The 23,182-nt window shown below is 31.1% G+C and overlaps 1 protein-coding gene and 1 long non-coding RNA gene across 1 annotated transcript in view; one reads left to right on the top strand and one right to left on the bottom strand.

Moving 5' to 3' along the window:
* Window positions 1–8,568, bottom strand: part of LOC147810090 (uncharacterized) — a 34,954-nt gene extending 26,386 nt beyond the window's left edge. Inside the window, exons 1-2 of the long non-coding RNA XR_015434189.1 lie at window positions 8,316–8,568; window positions 6,979–7,090 (exon numbers count right to left, since the gene is read on the bottom strand). This is a non-coding gene — a long non-coding RNA (uncharacterized LOC147810090). The remainder of the gene's footprint in view (window positions 1–6,978; window positions 7,091–8,315) is intronic.
* Window positions 1–23,182, top strand: part of LOC147810084 (uncharacterized) — a 391,466-nt gene that overhangs the window by 110,485 nt on the left and 257,799 nt on the right.

The following is a 23,182-nucleotide window of genomic DNA, read 5'->3' as shown; positions in this document are numbered from 1 at the left end:
ATAATTTTTCAAGGGCATTGAAAAACATTCTCAAAATGCAACATTTAGTCATTTTGTTAGAAGAAATTCATTAACAGTATATTTTAATACCAGTGTTCGCTTTAACTCTTTTGTGAAGGGCAACCCTTCAAGCTAACCCTTTGATCCCAATAAATGCACCCTCTTTGCACTTTTAATAAAAATAAGACACTCTCTTTTAAAAATATTAACTTTTTATTCAGATTCCATTTTGAAAAAAATTAATTCATTGTTTAAATAACAATTACACATTGGTAAAATTATGTGCTTATAGGTTAAATTCAGTTTACTTTTACAAACATTTACTTTGTTTGGACTATTCTCAACTGGTCAATATTCCATAATATAAGTATCTTTTTAGGGAGAGGTCGGGGAGGAGCATATTAATAAATTTTTTAAGTAATTTTAAATTTTAAAACTAATTTCTAAATATTTTTTTTCAAAAAATGCACATTTTAAAGTTTATTTCCCTATAATTTATAGTTAAAATTATTAAAAAATGCTCTCAAGCTGTTTATCAAATAATCATTTTTTGTTAGTTTACTTTTAATTGAAAAAAAAATATATGCACAGAGATTGTCTGTTAGCATGCCTTTAATTATTTTTATTAACAACAATCTCTTCTCAGATTTTGATAATGAGAGAGAATTACTTTTAGATAATATACTTATAAGACAGTATGTGACAATTTATGATAGTATGAGGTAATTTAATTGGATAAAATTCACTTATTACATAATATTGCCAATTTTAATTTTTGATGTGAGTGCCCTTTCAAAACTCAAAAAGCTTTTTTCAGAGAGGAAGTGCCCAACCCTTTTTTATTCATAGGGAGAACTCTGTGTTACAATATATTTCTTATTTATATAGACACGAGTCAGAAGAGCTTTCTTTTTAAAAAATCTAATTGTTTCAAACTCATATTAATAAACAAAATCCATATGAATAAGTCACTATATAAGTCAAAGTAAACTAATTAAAAGGATTTGTTATTAAATAAGAAATTGATTTAATTTAAGAAGATTTTGTTGAGAAGAACAAAAAGAAATATATAAAAATATAGATGACAAAAAATCTAAATTTTGAGTCTTTTTAGAAACTTTATAATTCTATAATAATTACATATAATTCTATAATAGCTATATAATACATCATTATAATGACTTCTTCAATTTTGTATTTGTGTATTTTGCTTTTAAAATATTTGTACAAATATTTTAAGCAACTAATCTGTTTCAATGCCGTTAACAAGAATTATTATAAGACCCTGCTATTTCGTTACCCAAATAAAATTTATTCTTTTAAATTCTGTAGGAGAAAATACATTTTTCAGAAAATCAATAAAAAAAATTAGGTTCTTCAACACATTTTCAGAAGCTTAAACTGCTGAATAAAGTTTAATGGGAATTACTGAGAATTTTAGAATAATCAAGTATTGTTAAAATCTATATTCTACCAAAAAAGGCATTGCAGATTTTTATTTTTCAGTATACTTTCATCTGATTAAGCAAAGAGAAAATAGCATGCGTAAAACTAATAAAATTTTTTTACTTTTTTAGTTTATATGACACATAAACCTTGATTTCTATTTTTATTATTTTTAAGATAAATTTGTGATTGTTCTCATCTAACTAAAGAATAATTAGGTGATTGAATGTACCTAAAAGCTAAACTTTTTTTCTGAGGCTTTCCTCTAAAAAAAGTTCCTCTGCTTAAAATTTTTTAGGACAAATTTGTTGCATGAAAATTTTTTGAAAAAAATTTCAAAATAATAAGGTATAAAATTTTTTAACTTTTCAGTGTTTCATGCAAACTTTATTATAATTATTTATTTTTATAAACAAAAAAAAATTCAAACTTAAAATGTGTTTTTAAATAATATATACCGTCACTGAGAATGAAGAAAAATAAGAAAATTAGATAAAGACTACAAAAATTGCAGCAATTAAAAGTATACATATTTCATAGTTATTATTTTATATTTATTAAGAGTTTTTTCGATTCAAATTTAGCCAAACACTTCATGGGTATAGATGTGGTCAGATAAATACCCAGTAAGTATGGTATTTATAAATGGGTATTTACCTCTGCCTTGGGGTAGTACCCTAAATCAAGGCTTTTATAACTTTTCGTCATTTTTAAAATATCTAATCATCATTTGCCTTGTTTACAGTTCTGGCAATAACATAACATTTTTAATTTCAAAAAATGAACACTAAACTATATTAATTCCAGGAAAAATATTTCAAAAAACTATAAATACCAAGCAGAGGAGCTAAATTGTCACAATAAAAAGCAATGTTAAAAGGTATTGTGCAGTATCACAAAGTAGACTTTATGTTAAGTGATTTATGTGAAGTTTGAGTGCTTTTCAAGAAAAAATCATTTTTTTTTAAGAAAATGGTATTAACTGGATAAAATAGAAGAAATTTATATGCATAGGGGATGAGTTTAAACTTTCTTAACTGTGTTCATTTCTATTAATTCCATAAATATAATATTTATATTAAATGACTAAACTAAAACAGGAAATTTCCTTCGAAAAATTTTTGTAAAAAAATAACTATATAACTATTTTATTTAAAATATATGATTTTTTTAATGTAATTTTAAAATCAGTTGATATTTTGCACAAATATTTTTTTCTACATATTATTAGAAAAAAATAAAGATGATTTTTTAAAAAATTCCTTGATATTTTAATGAAATTAAAAATAAAAATAATTTTTTCAAAAAATATTGAAGTAAACAATTTAATTTTTATATTTTGTCAAGTATGAGCAAAACAAATCTTTAAAATACAAGACAATTTAGACAACTAAACAAGACAATTTAGACAATGGTAAATTTATCTGTGTTCTTAGATTTAATTTTCATTACTATTACAAATATTCACTTTGTTAGAATTATTTTCATACGGTAAAATTTATATAAGTATCTCTTTTTCCGAAAGGGGTATATTAATGACCTTTTTTTAAGCAATTTGAACGCTATTTTTTAAATAAAAACTTTATTTTAAAAAAAATGCATCATTAAATGCTTATTTTCTAATTCATTGAATTCTTGAATTTTCTGTTCAAGTTATAGAAAAACGCTTTCAAGCTGTTTATTAAAAAACAGTTTTTTTAGTTATACTTTTTTTTTCACAACTTAATATAGATCAGAGTTAGATTGCATAGTATTCATATGCAGTGAAATTTTTGCATGATTTTCTAAAATAAAATACTTAAAATCTGAAAAATATTTTATATTTTAAAAATATATTTCTAAGATATGAAACATTGGGAATTATGAATCAAAATGTCACTCTCAAATAAAAACTAAAATACAATGATTCCAATAATTTATGAAGGAATTTTTCTTCTTAGTTAAGAACTAATTAACTTCGAACAACTTAATTGTTAGAAGTTAATTAGTAACAACTTAGTAGAACTTAATTGTACCTTAAATATATATATTATTTTTTAACACCCAAAAGAACATGATAATAGAATTTTCAATAAAATTCATAAATACCCAGGCATTTATGAATTTTAAGTATTCACCTGGGTAAATACCCAGGGTATTTGCCAAGTTACAAAATCCAAAAGCATGGGATAGTTAAAAAGAAGAAACAGAAAAAATAAATAAATGAGAAAAAAAAAGGATTGAAAAAATACACATAAAAAAAGTCTGTTATATATGCAGCAAATTTAGTAACTAACAGTACATTTTAATTGCTGTGTTATAGAAGAAAATATAATATCTAAATAATGTAGGAGAATATAACTTATAAGCAACTAATTTTGAAATATAAATTTTACAGTACACAGATCTGGCCTGAAATTATTTAATTATTTAAGCTAGTTTATAAATATTCATTTTATGCATATTAAATATTTATGTTTTTAAAAAAAATATAAAATCTAAATAATGTAAGAAAATATAACTTATAAGCAACTAATTTTGAAACATAAATTTTACAGTACACAGATCTGGCCTGAAATTACTTAATCACTTAAACTAGTTAATAAAGATTCATTTTATGCATATTAAATATTTATGTTTTTGAAAAAAATATAAAATCTAAATAATGTAAGAAAATATAACTTATAAGCAGCTAATTTTGAAATATAAATTTTACAGTATATCTGCTGTAGCCTATTTTACAGATATGACTTTATATTCTAATATTCTATTAAATTAAGCTTGTTGATAAATATGCATTTCACAGTGCTGACACCCTACTTACAACAATGCTCATAGCACTTTTCGTATTCCTGTAATAAGAAATAGACTAGAAGAATTTAACACTAAGTAAAATTAATGATAGGATGGTTTTAAACCTTTAACAAACGATAACCATTCAAAAAGTGTTTACGTAATAGAATGTTAAAAATATAAAAGGTAATGTAAGGTAGGTAAAAGTAAGTAGTAATGAAGATAAATAGTAAATGAATTAATTAAAGTAGCAAAACTGAAAACCAGAACCTTAGTTACATTTAGCAGGTCTATTATGTTAAAAAAATAAATTAATAAATTACCCACATGTTAAAATTCATATTGTAGGCACATGAACTCATTCCTTATCAATTAATAAACTCAGTAGTTATTATAAATTTTAAAATGCACAAGAAAGAGAATTATTGGCTTAGTTATTTTTTAATTATGTAAATATTTTCCTATGTAATTGCTTTTAACTACCTACTGTAAATTCTTGTGAGTGGTTTTTTTCTAAGCAATCTCCCCAAGAAGGAAAAAAAATGAAGTAAAATTTAAAAAATGACTTCAGAAAATCAGAAAAAGAGCAAGAATCTGGCACAAATTTTTCACTTTTTAAAAAAAAAAATAATAATAACTTCACCAAGAAATACCTGAAAATTATGTTATTTTACGCCGAATAATACATAACAGTATAGTCATCTTATGTATTTCCTTCTATTGAAATAAAAAAAATTGCACAAAATTTTGAAATCATGCAAATAATGTCAGTATAGTTGCCTACTTGCCTTCAGTTACTATCGATTTTGTCTCATAATAGAAAAAGTAATTATTAGTAAGATATTTCAAAAATAATGAATAAAACTAAGATGTTAATGCTTAGGGTACATTTTTTCTTATACTGATCCTAAATGCTACAATGTAAGCTAAAAGTGCTAAAAGTCTTGCCTGATATTTTCCTTTGAAATTTGTTTGAAACATTTCTGAAATTTATAAATTTAGAATAGGGCTTAACTTTTAAAAAATAATGTGCCTTGCATGCTAAGACACTATTTTTGAACATTCACAATGCACTTTAGTTTGTACACCTTTATGTATTTTTCTAAACCTTCACTCCAATTTGGATCTTACTTAGCCTATCCTTATAAAAATAATGTTTCTTATGAAGAAATTTTCCATGACAAAACATGTTTATATGAAAATAAGGATTTAAAAATAGTATTCTTACACAATTAAAAGTGGTATCACATTTTTTCTGAATTTGCCATTTTATAACACTTGCCAAACATAACGCTAAAAAGTACACATTAGGAATTTCAACTTAGTATTTAAGGAAAAAGGAGAAGAAAAAAACACTCTTAAATTGTGCTTAAGATGTACAAAAAGATCTGTATGATTGCTTGCAGAAATAAAAATCGAATTGTTTTTTTCATAATGTTAAATCTTTTTTTCTCTAGCTCCAGCAATTGAATGTGTTTTAATGTTTTCAGTCCAAGTTTCCTCTATAGTGATTCTTTTGATTGTAATAATGTTTTTAATTCTTCCTTGCTTAAATTTACCAACCTTAATAACAAGGCAGTAAGTAAATTTGAACTAAAATAATGAGTGTTTAGGGAACTAGTACTTAAAAATAAGGACCTAAAAAGTTTTATACGAAAGCAAATAATGTCTCAAATAAATTCAATAATGAAAGAAAACACCAAACATTTTTTTGTCTTGTTTCAGTAAAAAAAAAATTACATTATTTCTTTCAAATTAACTCATTTATAGTTTTTTATACATAAAATTTGTAACTAATGATTTTTTCTTAAATTTATAACAAGAGGTAAATCTTTTGATTTTGTAGTAAAAACTTTGAAAGAAAAATCTTCAACAAAAACTTTTAAAGTGAAGATGAGGTTCGATTTATTGAGATGGCAATTATAAATGAGGGTCGGGTAAATATTAGGTAGGAGGGTCGGGTAAATGGTATTTTACACAGGTATTTACTCTTGCAGTGGGTAATTACACCAAAATCAAGGCAATTAGAACTTTTTGTTCTTTTTAAAGCATGAAAACAAGATTTGTCATTCTTATTGTTCTGGGAATAATATAATTTTTACTAATAAACTTAAAACTTATAAATTAGTTTCAGAATAAATACTTCTGAAGTCTATAAATACTTTAGTATATGATATAATGTTGCATTAAAATGATAAATAAAACATAAAATCAATGTTACTTCAAAAAAGTAATGTAAAAAGGAGTATAATGTAGTAAAGTAAGTCATTTAAATTAAAATTAGTTCATTTTGAAGAAATTTTTTTCTCTCAATGCGATAGGATAAATTGTATTAAATGAAAAAGATCCTCAAATATCATGAGAATAAAATTCAAATTTATGAAATTTGTTGTTTGTATAAGTGATACAATAAAAACTATAAAATTTCATTTTTAATTTATTCATAAAAATATTTCATTAAAACAAATTTGCCTTTTTTTTCTTTCTTTTTTAAGAAAAACATTCAAAATTATATTTAGCTTTTATCAGTATTGAATCTGTGTTTATTAAAATAATAAGAATAATTATTTATCAAAGATCAGCCATATTTGAGAAATTTCAAAATTTTACTTTAGTCAAATTATTATAAATTATTTGTCAAACTTTCAAATACTAGTGAAAAATTTGCACTTTTTCCGGAGCACAATCATTTCTGTAATATAATGAAAGTATAGAAACTGAATGAAAAAATTAAGTTTATTGTTATAATTATTAACTAACCATTAGATCAGGCTGATAGCTTCTTGTTTTTGACTACCAATGATACCACCAATAATTCTTTCATGTTTGCAATCTTCAGCTTCCAAAATGAGATGTCCAACATTTTCATCTTCTAGATAAGAAAGAAAAAATATTTTAAATTGAGTGCATGAATAAGCATAGTTATCAACATGAAAAGAAAAACAATCTGAAGATTTTACAAAATTGTAAATTTCATACTAACTATCGAATAATATAGCTATTTTTTTATGCACTTAAAAATTTTATAATAACGCTCACATTAAAATCAACTTATAGAATGTACCAATTAAATTAAGGAATAATTTATTTTATTTAAACTAATTACTGCTAAAAAATTTATTTAGTGATAAAATTAAAAACTTTGTATAGTTTGAGTGTCCTAAACGTAAAGCAAATATTTGAAAATAATGCTTTTTTTTTTATGATGGGCGCCCTTTAGTGGCTCTTTCCAGTTTCTAGTGCCCTGCCCTTTTTAAGGTCTAGAATGAACAATTACATACTTAGTATCTTAATATAAGAGTTACAGAACAATGAAATAATGATAATATTTCAATTAAAAATAGCAATTGGAATTCTGAGAAGTAATAATGATTAAAAACATCAGAACATTTCAGATTAACAAAGCTAAGTATTACAGAATACACACAAATTTATCTAGAAAGAAAATAAACAAATGAACTGGTTCCTTGAATGTTTAGCACTGTCTTAGACTAGCAAATGGATTATTTCAGTTTTGTTATCTTTCTGGATTGAGTAAATTTCTTGTTTACATCGTTACAGAACAACATAAGAAATATTTAGCACACCAAACTTACACCATTTATAATATCCTACACAATTCGGTAATTTCCCTCCAAATAAAACTTCAAAATAATAGAGAGCAGTTATAATAAATTTAAACTAAAACTAGCTCAAAAATAACAATTGGACTATCAACCTAAATAAAGCAAAAATCGAAATACTATTTTGATTTGATGATATCCATATACGCCCCATCCCTGCAGATAATTTTATTTCTCGATGTGTTTCCTGGATAACCTGGGTCTTGGCGAATTTAGTTGGCGTCACAGATTAGATTACGAATATACCCCTGTATAATTTAAACTGCTACTTGAAACGACCGAAATAATAATATATAAAAAAGCTCCTTCACTTAAAAACTAATTATGCTAGGCTGAATTGACATGTTTACATAATTTCACGAATATTCACACAAATTAAATTCATTAGCGCATTAAAAATTCATGATCAACAATGCAATCACAAGAAACAAGCACAAGAACTTTCAGACAAGTCAATATCAGCAGGACTATTACAATTTAGTTAAGTTTCAAAAACCTTTTCTTATTTTTGTCAAATTTTGTAATTTAAAAATACTGTTTTGGATATTATAATTAATCAATGCTAAATGCAAATTCAAATGCTGCAAATAAAAAAATTATTGACTTAAAATCAATTTCGAAAGATTGTGCGAAAATATTTTCACGCTTTTAGCTTGCTTGTTTTCTATGACGTTTTTAAATTTTTTTTGGTTGTAGTTGTATATAAATATCATTCCGCAGTGGAGCATCATCCCGTTACTGTAGCACAGCTTAGCGAGGACCAATACCGCACACCTTCGGTTTCTGCGCAAACTGATTCAAGTGGTCACCCACCCGCACACTCACCAATAGCCCATTGTGCAGCTCTACTGCGTAAATGAACTAATGATTTTGATATATTGTTGTTGTTGTAGTTCATTTACGCAGTAGAGCTGCACAATGGGCTATTGGTGACGGTCTGGGAAGCATCCCTGAGGATGATCCGAAGACATGCCATCACAATTTTGATCCTCTGCAGACGGGATGGCACCCCCGCTTCAGTAGCTTGACGACCTGTACGTGTAGTTGAGCACTTTACGGCAGAACAGTTTAACGAGGACTAATATCGCACACCCTCGGACCATACGCAGACAGAACCAAGTGGTCCTCCACCCGCACACTGGCAGCAGCCAGTGAAGCTTGACATCGGTGATCTGCTGGAAACCGATCACTACATGACTTAGATTTCTTATTTTTATTCTGGAACGCAAATGTTATAAAAGGTAAGATAACGGTGCTCAGCAGACTATTAGGTAAACATCTTAAAAAAAGATCAGAAATTAGAATAAATCATTTGATTCTAGGAGGGGAAGTTGCGGCTCCGAATCCCGCTTTCACCCTGGTTTTTTTCTTCGCTATGACCTTCGCTGTATTTTATTTTATATCCGTCGTTGAACAGCGGACCCCATTTTAGGGTTTACGACCACTAACGTTCAACACCGTAGCCTTGTAATTTTGAACCCAATCCGAAAGACAAGGGAACTCCTGAATCAATTATTGGGAAGAAATTTGCCATCGTGAAAGACTTTTTGAAGCAAATAGCCGGTATTTGCTTTGTATGAAGAAGAGCACCTTCCACGGTTAGCCTGACTGCAAGCGAATAGTTTAGCCCGTGACCTGTCTACCACTAAGAATATTTATTGTCGGTGTGAGCGAGGTGTGGAATTCGGATGGACCAGCTATCATTGGGGTCGAACCCGTGTCACCTTCTTGGGAGGCAAGAGCTCTATCCTCTCAGCCACCCTTCTCAATATTATAGCCGCCGTTGAACAGCCAATCCAATTTTTTGGCTTGTTTACGTCTATGAGCGTTCAACTCCTTAGCTATGTAATTTTTTACCCAATCCAGATGACAGGGGAACTCATGGATCAAATATTGGGAGAAATTTTGTCTCCGAGGCGGACTCTTTTTAAGAAACTAACCAGCATTAGAGGTGAATTGAGAGGAAAACCGCGAAAACCTCCCATGGTCAGCTTGACGGCAAGGGGACTCTAACCCATGATTCGTCTACCACAGAGGACCTTCTCTGTATTTTATTGTATTTTAAAACAGTCGTAGAGCAGTTATCCCAATGTTTTTGGGTTCTTGACTACCAATATGCTGTAACGTAATGTAACTAACTCAGTAGTTTTCTAATTTTTAATCAAGTTCAGAAGACAAGGGAACTCCTATGACTAGTATTGAGAGATATTTGTCTTCGTGGAGGACTTTATAATGGAACTAACCCGCATTTGCCTTAGAGAGGAAAACCACGAAAACCTCCCATGGTTAGCCAGACGACAAGGGGACTCTAACCCATGATTCGTCTACCACAGAGGACCTTCTCTGTATTTTATTGTAAACTGCTGTTTGTAGAAAATGCAACACCATGAAAGAATCATCAGAATCAAATGAAATTTAATGCAGAAACGACTTGTACTGATACAAATAAATGATGAAATTTTCAAAACAAAAGAAACAAATTAAGCGTCCGAAATCAGTATTTGGTGCAGCCACCACGCGCTGCAATAAGTGCTGCTATACGACGTGGCATGGAGTCAAACAGATGTTGAATATCTGCTTGAGGAAGAGAATTCCATATCGCTTGTATGCGCAACCAAAGTTCGTCTTTGGAAACTGCAGGACGCGGATCACGAGTGAGACGCCGACCAACCATATCCCACACGTGCTCAATAGGCGACATATCCGGCGAATAAGCAGGCCAAGGAAGAAGTTGCATGCGTTGTGCTGAACAGAAGTCTCTAACAGTCCGCGCAACATGTGGGCGTGCATTATCCTGCTGAAAGATAGCTCCAGGGATGCCTTGAAGGAAAGGAACGACTTCGGGCTGTAGCACTTCACGGACGTATCTGTTGCTATTGAGATTACCCTCAATTCGTATCAAATTGGATCGTCCATGATACGAAATCGCACCCCAGACCATAACTCCGGGTGTTCGACCACTATGTCGTTCAATAATACACTCAGGAAGGCAGCGTTGACCGGCATAACGTCTAACACGAACACGGCCATCATGGGTCCACAAATTGAAGCGTGATTCATCTGAAAAGACAACTTGGTGCCAATCAGCTCGGCAGTCTCTGTGCTCAAGAGCCCACTGCCGACGCAGCCGTCGATGATCCGCCGTGAGGGGAATCCTGTATAATGGCACCCTTGCACGCAATCCACGGCGCAGCAGACGACGACGAATTGACGAAGCCGACAATTGTACACCTGTAGCAATAGACCAATGTGCTGCCAGCTGCCTGGAGGAAGCTGTGCGATCATTCACCGCCATGCGGAGCAGGTGTCGATCATCGCGCTCTGACGTCACCTTCTGTCGTCCAGTGCCTGTTTTTCGAGTTGTTCGGTGCTCGTCGGTCCACTGCTTCCAAACTCGCATCACTGTGGAACTGTTCCGCTGCATACGAGCTGCTATTGCGCGATAGGAAAATCCTCCTTCTCGAAGGCCGATTAGTTTTCTAATTTTTAATCAAGTTCAGAAGACAAGGGAACTCCTATGACTAGTATTGAGAGATATTTGTCTTCGTGGAGGACTTTATAATGGAACTAACCCGCATTTGCCTTAGAGAGGAAAACCACGAAAACCTCCCATGGTTTGCCTGACGACAAGGGGACTCTATCCCATGATTCGTCTACCATACAGAGGACCTTCTCTGTATTTTATTGTATTTTAAAACAGTCGTAGAGCAGTTATCCCAATGTTTTTGGGTTCTTGACTACCAATATGCTGTAACGTAATGTAACTAACTCAGTAGTTTTCTAATTTTTAATCAAGTTCAGAAGACAAGGGAACTCCTATGACTAGTATTGAGAGATATTTGTCTTCGTGGAGGACTTTATAATGGAACTAACCCGCATTTGCCTTAGAGAGGAAAACCACGAAAACCTCCCATGGTTAGCCTGACGACAAGGGGACTCTAACCCATGATTCGTCTACCACAGAGGACCTTCTCTGTATTTTATTGTATTTTAAAACAGTCGTAGAGCAGTTACCCCAATTTTCTTGGGTTCTTGACTACCAATGTGCTGTAATGTAATGTAGCTAACTCAGTAGTTTTCGAATTTTTAATCAAGTTCAGAAGACAAGGAAACTCCTATGACTAGTATTGAGAGATATTTGTCTTCGTGGAGGACTTTTTAATGGAACTAACCCGCATTTACCTTAGAGAGGAAAACCACGAAAACCTCCCATGGTTAGCCTGACGACAAGGGGACTCTATCCCATGATTCGTCTACCACAGAGAACCTTCTCTGTATTTTATTGTATTTTAAAACAGTCGTAGAGCAGTTACCCCAATTTTTTTGGGTTCTTGACTACCAATGTGCTGTAATGTAATGTAACTAACTCAGTAGTTTTCTAATTTTTAATCAAGTTCAGAAGACAAGGAAACTCCTATGACTAGTATTGAGAGATATTTGTCTTCGTGGAGGAATTTTTAAGGGAACTAATCCGCATTTGCCTTAGAGAGGAAAACCACGAAAACCCCCCATGGTTTGCCTGACGACAAGGGGACTCTATCCCATGATTCGTCTACCACAGCGGACCTTCTCTGTATTTTATTGTATTTTAAAACAGTCGTAGAGCAGTTACCCCATTTTTTTTGGGTTCTTCACTACCAATGTGCTGTAATGTAATGTAACTAACTCAGTAGTTTTCTAATTTTTAATCAAGTTCAGAAGACAAGGAAACTCCTATGACTAGTATTGAGAGATATTTGTCTTCGTGGAGACTTTTTAATGGAACTAACCCGCATTTGCCTTAGAGAGGAAAACAAGAAAACCTCCCATGGTTAGCCTGACGACAAGGGGACTATATTTCCCATGATTCGTCTACCACAGCGGACCTTCTCTGTATTTTATTGTATTTTAAAACAGTCGTAGAGCAGTTACCCCAATTTTCTTGGGTTCTTGACTACCAATGTGCTGTAATGTAATGTAACTAACTCAGTAGTTTTCTAATTTTTAATCAAGTTCAGAAGACAAGGAAACTCCTATGACTAGTATTGAGAGATATTTGTCTTCGTGGAGACTTTTTAATGGAACTAACCCGCATTTGCCTTAGAGAGGAAAACCACGAAAACCTCCCATGGTTAGCCTGACGACAAGGGGACTATATTTCCCATGATTCGTCTACCACAGCGGACCTTCTCTGTATTTTATTGTATTTTAAAACAGTCGTAGAGCAGTTACCCCAATTTTCTTGGGTTCTTGACTACCAATGTGCTGTAATGTAATGTAACTAACTCAGTAGTTTTCTAATTTTTAATCAAGTTCAGAAGACAAGGAAACTCCTATGACTAGTATTGAGAGATATTTGTCTTCGTGGAGACTTTTTAATGGAACTAACCCGCATTTGCCTTAGAGAGGAAAACCACGAAAACCTCCCATGGTTAGCCTGACGACAAGGGGACTATATTTCCCATGATTCGTCTACCACAGCGGACCTTCTCTGTATTTTATTGTATTTTAAAACAGTCGTAGAGCAGTTACCCCAATTTTCTTGGGTTCTTGACTACCAATGTGCTGTAATGTAATGTAACTAACTCAGTAGTTTTCTAATTTTTAATCAAGTTCAGAAGACAAGGAAACTCCTATGACTAGTATTGAGAGATATTTGTCTTCGTGGAGACTTTTTAATGGAACTAACCCGCATTTGCCTTAGAGAGGAAAACCACGAAAACCTCCCATGGTTAGCCTGACGACAAGGGGACTATATTTCCCATGATTCGTCTACCACAGCGGACCTTCTCTGTATTTTATTGTATTTTAAAACAGTCGTAGAGCAGTTACCCCAATTTTCTTGGGTTCTTGACTACCAATGTGCTGTAATGTAATGTAACTAACTCAGTAGTTTTCTAATTTTTAATCAAGTTCAGAAGACAAGGAAACTCCTATGACTAGTATTGAGAGATATTTGTCTTCGTGGAGACTTTTTAATGAAACTAACCCGCATTTGCCTTAGAGAGGAAAACCACGAAAACCTTCCATGGTTAGCCTGACGACAAGGGGACTCTATCCCATGATTCGTCTACCACAGCGGACCTTCTCTGTATTTTATTGTATTTCAAAACAGTCGTAGAGCAGTTACCCCATTTTTTTTTGGGTTCTTGACTACCAATGTGCTGTAATGTAATGTAACTAACTCAGTAGTTTTCTAATTTTTAATCAAGTTCAGAAGACAAGGAAACTCCTATGACTAGTATTGAGAGATATTTGTCTTCGTGGAGACTTTTTAATGGAACTAACCCGCATTTGCCTTAGAGAGGAAAACCACGAAAACCTCCCATGGTTAGCCTGACGACAAGGGGACTCTATCCCATGATTCGTCTACCACAGCGGACCTTCTCTGTATTTTATTGTATTTTAAAACAGTCGTAGAGCAGTTACCCCATTTTTTTTGGGTTCTTGACTACCAATGTGCTGTAATGTAATGTAACTAACTCAGTAGTTTTCTAATTTTTAATCAAGTTCAGAAGACAAGGAAACTCCTATGACTAGTATTGAGAGATATTTGTCTTCGTGGAGACTTTTTAATGAAACTAACCCGCATTTGCCTTAGAGAGGAAAACCACGAAAACCTTCCATGGTTAGCCTGACGACAAGGGGACTCTATCCCATGATTCGTCTACCACAGCGGACCTTCTCTGTATTTTATTGTATTTTAAAACAGTCGTAGAGCAGTTACCCCATTTTTTTTGGGTTCTTGACTACCAATGTGCTGTAATGTAATGTAACTAACCCAGTAGTTTTCTAATTTTTAATCAAGTTCAGAAGACAAGGAAACTCCTATGACTAGTATTGAGAGATATTTGTCTTCGTGGAGACTTTTTAATGGAACTAACCCGCATTTGCCTTAGAGAGGAAAACCACGAAAACCTCCCATGGTTAGCCTGACGACAAGGGGACTCTATCCCATGATTCGTCTACCACAGCGGACCTTCTCTGTATTTTATTGTATTTTAAAACAGTCGTAGAGCAGTTACCCCATTTTTTTTGGTTTCTTGACTACCAATGTGCTGTAATGTAATGTAACTAACTCAGTAGTTTTCTAATTTTTAATCAAGTTCAGAAGACAAAGGAATTCCTATGACTAGTATTGAGAGATATTTGTCTTCGTGGAGGACTTTTTAATGGAACTAACCCGCATTTACCTTAGAGAGGAAAACCACGAAAACCTCCCATGGTTAGCCTGACGACAAGGGGACTCTAACCCATGATTCGTCTACCACAGAGGACCTTCTCTGTATTTTATTGTATTTTAAAACAGTCGCAGAGCAGTTACCCCAATTTTTTTTAGTTCTTGACTACCAATGTGCTGTAATGTAATGTAATTAACTCAGTAGTTTTCTAATTTTTAATCAAGTTCAGAAGACAAGGGAACTCTTATGACTAGTATTGTGAGATATTTGTTTTCGTTGAGGACTTTTTAATGGAACTAACCCGCATTTGCCTTAGAGAGGATTACCACGAAAACCTCCTATGGTTAGCCTGACGACAAGGGGACTCTATCCCATGATTCGTCTACCACAGAGGACCTTCTCTGTATTTTATTGTATTTTAAAACAGTCGTAGAGCAGTTACTCCAATTTTTTGCGTTCTTGACTACCAATGTGCTGTAATGTAATGTAACTAACTCAGTAGTTTTCTAATTCTTAATCAAGTTCAGAAGACAAGGGAACTCGTATGACTAGTATTGAGAGATATTTGTTTTCGTTGAGGACTTTTTAATGGAACTTACCCGCATTTGCCTTAGAGAGGAAAACCCCGAAAACCTCCCATGGTTAGCCTGACGACAAGGGGACTCTAACCCATGATCCGTCTACCACTCAGGATATTTTACATCAGCACCGTAGTTGGTGCAAACCGGGTGCGGAATCCCCTGAGCCACCATGCTCCATCTTCTCTGTATTGTGCTATCTGTCTCTCTATTTGACAAATGTTTTTAATCTTATAGGGGATTTTTCCGTATCTTCATCTGTCATGCCAACTAAAATCTCGAAGGTGCCAAATTGATTTTAAATGGGAAAAATTAAAAAAATAATAATAACGCGCAGATTTTTGCTCAAGAGTGGCTTTGAGTTACACCCTTGCAGAGGGTCTGCCACCGCTGCTTCGTTAGCCCGATAACGCGCACCCTTGGTGTCTACGCAGGCTGATCAGAGTGGTCACAAATCCACTTACTGACCGAAGTGATCTTGATCTGTGTCGTTACGATCATTCCACTGCGAGAAAAAAATGTTTCTAGAAAATGTCCATTTAGAAATACCGATTTTAATAATTTCATCAATATTTCGTCCACATACATAAAACAAACAGTAATCCAAAAAAATTCCAACACTTTATTCATAACACGAGCGTGGAAAGTTAAGATAATATGTTTAATATTTTTTAGAACTGTGGAACAACAACTATAGATTTTATTCGTTAATCTTTTACAGGGATAATTAATTTTCTTTCGTCGTCTGCTACATAGTATCTATGGAAGTTTAAAATTTTTAGTTGCCTCTTAAATAAATTGAAAAGAACTTTTTCAAACTTCCTTAGATAAAAACGTAAGAAAAAAAAAACAGTTGATTAATATATTCTATCAAAAGGTTTTGAAGTATGAATTTTTTTTTTAAAACTGTCTGAAAATTGATTAAGAAAGGACAGTCTTTTAAATATACTTTGCAGATCAAAAATTACAAAAAATGAAGGAAAAAAAAAGAATATGGGAATGTTGTTTCTTTCTAAAAAGTGAACTTTTGAATTTTATAAAAAAAATACAAAATAGAGACATTAAAGTTTATCCCTACATTGCAGAGTGTTAGATCACATAATAATGAAACAAAAGTCTAATAAATGGCTTATGAGAAATTTCTTCAAATAGGGTCTTGTGGAAAGCCTCAATTGAATTTTCAAGATTTGCATTCGTTACTTACTTACTGTGTCAAAAAATAAATTGTAAATCTGTATCGTTTACACTAATCAAATACTTACGTTTAATGTTAAGCTACTAAGTACTATTAAGATTGAGTTCTAGTACGTAAAAATCTTATCATTGATTCTAAAATTATTCAGGGTGTTAGCTTTTTTATTTCGTTCTCTACGCATCGCATACTTTTAAATAAACTTTACTTCGAAGTCCAATAAGTCTTAATCGTTCTTTAAGATTGCTTTTTTTTTAAATGCATATTTTTGCAGCTAATCTAAAACTCAACCATAAATTATACGTTCTTTTAGGAACGTTTATAATGTACCTATTACTTTACTACTTTTACGTTAAATAAGTTTTTTTTTTTAAACATATAACCTATTTATTCAACTTTTGCTTCTTAACCTCTTAGCCACTGTAATCAAAGAGAACTGCATCGCTCTGTTTTATATTTGAAGAAAGACTCAAAAACAACAGGAAGTTCTTTGAAATCTCTTTACTACAAAAATACTTCAGCAAATATCAAAATACTTATTGGTAAATAAGATTCGATCATTTAAGAAATATTCACATTTTTAAAATTTGTTTGCAAAAATTAAACTAATTAAAAAAAAGCTGTTTTAAAAAAATATCCATAATTTTATTATTTTAAAACAAATAAATTTAAAAAAATCTTTTTAATCATTGAATCAATCCCATTTTGCTCCCTTAGTTTCTCTCCTTAATATTAACCTATAATTTTTAAACTCGTCCAGATATCATATTATAATATACTATACTACAATACCAAAAGAAATAGTTATAGGCAAACTGGGGGGCCCACACTATATGATAATATGGTTCCGTTTAAAGAAAAAAGACCAGGGAAACATAAAAAGCTACATTGCAACGCAAAAAAATTTTTTTTTTACTTAATACTGATATTTTAATAACATAATATAATCTAATGAAATATTACGAATGCTGAATAAGAAATTGTTACTCATATATTGTACATATAAATGGTCCCATAACTTCTTCTAATATTAACCAATAATTTTCAAATTCGGTCAGACATTATATTATAAGAAAATATTTTACCACGCTGTAGTGTATCTACTGCTACAAAAATATCGTTCCAATTCACTAGGTATATAAGACACAATTCTATGTTGGGGTACCTTCTGATAGTTGACATTGTCTTCTCACTCGTCATTGGTGACGTGATGTGAACACGCCTACCTTGACAGAAACGCCCACTTTGATTTGAACACATTGATGGATGGTTGACTTGTGACCTCCTCGCGCTGTTGCAACGCATTCACTCGACTGCTAAACGTAATGCAGCTCTCACAATACGGTGATCTTAATACAGCTCTCCTGGCTTCTCACAAAACAGCAATGAATCAACTAGGGGTTCATCTTGTCTATCACAGCCATAATTCTGGTTCACTAGTATTTAAGACTCTATTCTAAGGTGGGGTACTTTTTCAAAGATAGCTACTCTCCCTACACATTCACGAAAGACAATAATTGAAATTTAGAGGTACAGTTATAAATGAGAGGGAGGTGGTTCCATTGACGTACCGCAGGAAATTACTTAGAAAAGCTTTTTCTAGGGAGGACAGCAAGAATGGGCAAAATGATAGGAAGCAACGAGGGTCCGGGTTTCGAATAATAGAAAACTTATCTTGTCAATATTTAAAAATAATATTTAGTAAAAAAAAGGGTTTTTGCAATTTTGTAACATAAATAAAATATTTATTTACTTAAAATTATTTTTTTTCCCCTTTTCTAAGTGAGGTAACATAATGAAAGTGTTAAAAGTAAAAAAATTGTTACTCATATATTGAATATATGCATATGGTTCCATATCTCCTCTTAATATTAATTTACAAGTTTCAAACTCGATCAGATTTTGTATTACAATTAGGACTGGGCTATAAATCGATATATCGCGACACATCGATTTAACGCCTGTATCGGCAGGCCGATACAGTGACTTTAGTTCCAGGCGATGCATCAGAAATCTGATTTAGCCGTCGAGTAAAGAAGACGAACGATATAGCGATATACGATATAGCGATACAAGTCACGCAAGGATCTCTTACGTTCCGATGCGAACTCGCACTGGGGAAGACGATGTTCGTATCGTTATATTGAAACGGCCTTGATTGATGAGCTGTAGAATCAGAATCAGTTTTGAGAACATATATCGTGATCTCGCATGTTCGTTTCCCACCTCTTAGTTTTTTTTTCTTCTTTGTCGCGACTTGATATCGTTTCTTGTAGATTATTTTCAGTGGGACTGACTTTGTGATCGTCGTTACCTTGTTCTGAACGTAATCTATTATTGAAAAGAATATATAAAGAAGTGTTTCTTAATTAATTAGGTAAATTGTTTTTTTGAAACAAAACTTTCTTTTTTATTTTTAAATGTGAAAATTAATTTTGATATTATATGTTTAAGTATTATTTTACATTATTGAATTTATTACAAACGGAAATCTAATTTAAGGTGCCCATAAAGAATTAAATTAAAAAGTAATTAAATTTGTTAGGCTATTTTTTACTTTATTTTAATTTATTAAAAACTTTTTGGATAAAATAATAATTTAATGGGTTTTTATTACTGATTTTAAATTTATAAATCTTTAGTTGTTTTCATTTTTATAAATGAAATTATAACAAAACTTATTTTTCCTCTTTTGGATTGGGTCATAAGTCAATCAACTTCGTTTATTCAAAAAAATTTGTAATGTTTGCGACTTCTTTTTTTTAAAATCATTTAGCACTTCGTTCTATTAAAGAGTATGATCGTGTTTTTTTTAATTTAATTTTAATATTGTCAGTTGAATATACTATCGAATATCATAATTCTTTTGTTTTTATTTTTAAGAAATTAAACCTTACTTTGTTTTTTCGTTCAGAATTCGGTAATTATTCAATTTAACTTTATTATTTATGTGAAATAATAACGATAAAGAATAGTGTTCTTTTAAAAGTGTTTTTTCGTTCAGAATTCGGTAATTATTCAATTTAACTTTATTATTTATGTGAAATAATAACGATAAAGAATAGTGTTCTTTTAAAAGTGTTTTTTTTGTTTAATTTATTTAGCACTTTGTTTTAAGCATACAAATAATTTTTAACGAACTTATTTTTTAAATTTTGTTTCTATATTGTTAGGTAAATATATTGATACATTTCAATTTTATTTATTTTTTTATTATTTATTTTTAAACTAAGCAATCTTTCGTTATTTGCGCGATCATTTTTAGAGAATATAACATTAATATCTTTCTTAAGCAAACCATATACATCAAATTCATAAATTGATTTAAATCAATCTGAGTATGAAGTTTTGGTAGAAATCCGACTTTCTGCGCCTTATAAGTAAATGAATTTCAAAAATACTATGTCGCGATACATCGCTATATCGCGATGCAAAACTGACAATGCATCACGATATGAAATTTCTTATATCGCCCAGTCCTAATTACAATATACTATACTATCATACCATAGGAAATAAGTATAGAAAAACAAGAGGCCTACAATGTGGCATAATATGTAGGTATGTCTGCATATATTTCACCCATTTAAAAGAATTTTTTTTATTATTAATTTTGCTGTGCTTTAATGTTGTGTAAATTAAATATTCCTTTACTTAAACTTATTATTTTTTACTTTTATAAGTGTGTAATGAAAGAAAGTGTTAAAGTAATAACTGACTATACTGTATATAAACAGCCCCATATCTCTCCTAAATATTAACCTAACATTTTCAAACTAGGTCAAATATTGTATTATAGCATACTATACTGTCTTTACAAAGGAAATAATTATACTGCTCACAAATTTATTTAAGAGTCGAACAAAACTTAGATGAAAATCCAAGTCGAACAATGTAGTCCAAACAACAACTATTTTATTATTAACAGTGTGGATTTCCTTATTTTCAATTTTCTCGTATTCTTGTAACTTCGCAAATTGATTGCAAGCAGTAACAAAAGCATGATCGCTTTTTGTTCAAATCTTTCAAGTTACTTGCATCATTGCTCTCTTCAGCTATAGCCAGTCAAAATTTCAATGTAGGCTTATATCGAATTGTTGTATTAATAGTATGGTTTTTCTATCGGATGTCGTAGAAATTATTCTAAATTACAGACGTAAAGTTTTCCCTTCCGAGATCTCATTGAATGAATTAAATACGAAAATTGAAGTTCAGTTATGCAAGGAATACACTTAAAGTTTTTTATTTTTAACTGATCTAGCTATTTTCCTTATTTTTAACTGATCTAGCTATTTTCCTTATTTTTAATCTGAAGTGCAAGTTTGGTTAATTTGCAAATTACCTTTAATTTCTTTTTTTTTTTTTTTTTTTTTTTTAATTATTTATCGGGAGTTCGATGCAGTTTTTCTTTTTAGTCCAAGGAAGGAAATTGAAGCTCAGCTTCCTAGTAGTCTCAGGAACGAAGATAAAATATGCATAGACATATGGAAAACCGATGATCGTTTTGTTCCACTGTGCGTAGGTATCATTTATAATAAACTAAACGTTTGATGATTGAAGAGTTCATTTTTTGTTGAAGCTACTGGATGAATTATTCTTTGCCATTAGTTGAAGAAGAATTTGACTGCTTATTTACCAAATGTCCATTTGAATAAATGATTTGAAGTTATTCCATATTTTAGATGTACCCTCTTCCGAAGTTGATTTATTTAATTTGAAATGAGAGATATTCCATATCGTTGATGTACCGTACCTGAATAGCGAAGATTCCCCCATCCAGCGACCGATCAAGACAAATTCAGGTCCAATGCCCTCCAAATTTTCCGGGCCCCTTACAAAATATTTTGAAATTAAATTACTAAAGAGTAGTCCTAATAATGAAAAAGAATCCATTAAATTGCATGATTCAAGAGAAGCATTCTAAGATATTTTAAAAGCAGACAATTGAAGATTATTTTTCTAAGAAAAAGTTTACGTATCTATAAATTAAAGCAAAATATAAAAACAATGCAATGTTATGTCAGAATAAAAAACAGTTTGGTGATCACAAACAATTGAAATCAGTGATTTTTGCTAAAAGTCACTGATTAGCTGAATTATTTTTAATTTAGTACTTAAATCAAGACATAGCTAGCTCACCTTAAAGCAGTTGAAGGTATGTTTTAGGAACACTTGCGGCGCTTAAGAGTTCTATAAATGTTTTGTTACTACCTTATAGAATGAGTTTGAAACCGGTTTAAACTATGTATTTACGTAACATCAAACATGTTTATGGAAAACAGAAAGCGGTTCAACAACTAAGCAACAAACTATGTTAATTCTTCTGATCTATATGAATAAATGTCCTTTTTGTTAAACATAGAACTGGTTTAGACAACTAATAAAACTAAGTGCACTTTTATGCTCTCAAACGATAAAATCCATGTACACTAGTATTATACTGAATCTGGCAATGACAGTTTTTAGTAATTCCGAAAGAATTAATCACATTTGACATTCGCCATGTCTTACTGTTTTGATGAGCAATGAAGCGGTAGTCCATGATTGAAGTCATATTTTTCAATAACTTCGATTACCTCTTTTTTGCTATACCATTGTCAAAAGTAAAACTACATTAGATAAACATATACCCGAAATACTGAAACTTATTTATAGATCACATTACATTTTACTTTTAAGTAAGTGTTATAATATAATTAAAGCATAAAATAATTATTTGTGCAATATTGCTTGAATTGAGATTAATATTTACAAGAAAAAGCGCAATTAAAAACTAGTAAATAAAATATTTAGGGGAGAGTCGGGTAGCCCCGCCCAGGGCCTGATTATAGCCTAGAAGTATTCATCGATGTAGAAATTGAGATGTTTGTAAACGTTTTAAATGTTGCTTAAATTTATAGTTCACTTTCTTTGTTTAGGAGTTCAATCCAGTTTAATTTTCCAACTATTTATACTCATTTCAAACTTAGCAATTTCAAAACACTATTTTATTCTCAGTAAATTATCGAATTTTAACTATACCATTTGAGCTGCATCTGACGAAATAATGAGCAATAACATTCGCATATTGCAATGAATGTTTATATTAACTTCCATGCATTTTATGCATATTAAAGATATTCAAAGCCGTACACTAAGCTTCACGTAGCTAGCTATAAGAAGGAATTTAAACTCGAAATGTTATATTTAGGTTGTAAAATAAAATTTGTCGATATTATGTTAAAGAAAAACACTTAAACATGCAAATTAAAGAATTAGAAAGGCAAAAAGTGTGAATCGAAAGTTTCTAATTCCTTCAAATTTCGCAGATTTCTTTAAGTAAATTAGAAATGTGAATTTTCCCTCCAAAAAATTAGACTTTATTTTGATTACTAAATTGTAATTTTTGCATGGATACAAAATCACAGGAAT

Source organism: Parasteatoda tepidariorum, chromosome 5 (genome assembly GCF_982258835.1).
Source record: "Parasteatoda tepidariorum strain Cologne lab strain chromosome 5, Ptep-v5.0, whole genome shotgun sequence".
Taxonomy (NCBI): Eukaryota; Metazoa; Arthropoda; class Arachnida; order Araneae; family Theridiidae; genus Parasteatoda; species Parasteatoda tepidariorum.
Note: the sequence above shows the minus strand (reverse complement) of the source record. Positions and strands in the feature narration are given on the sequence as shown.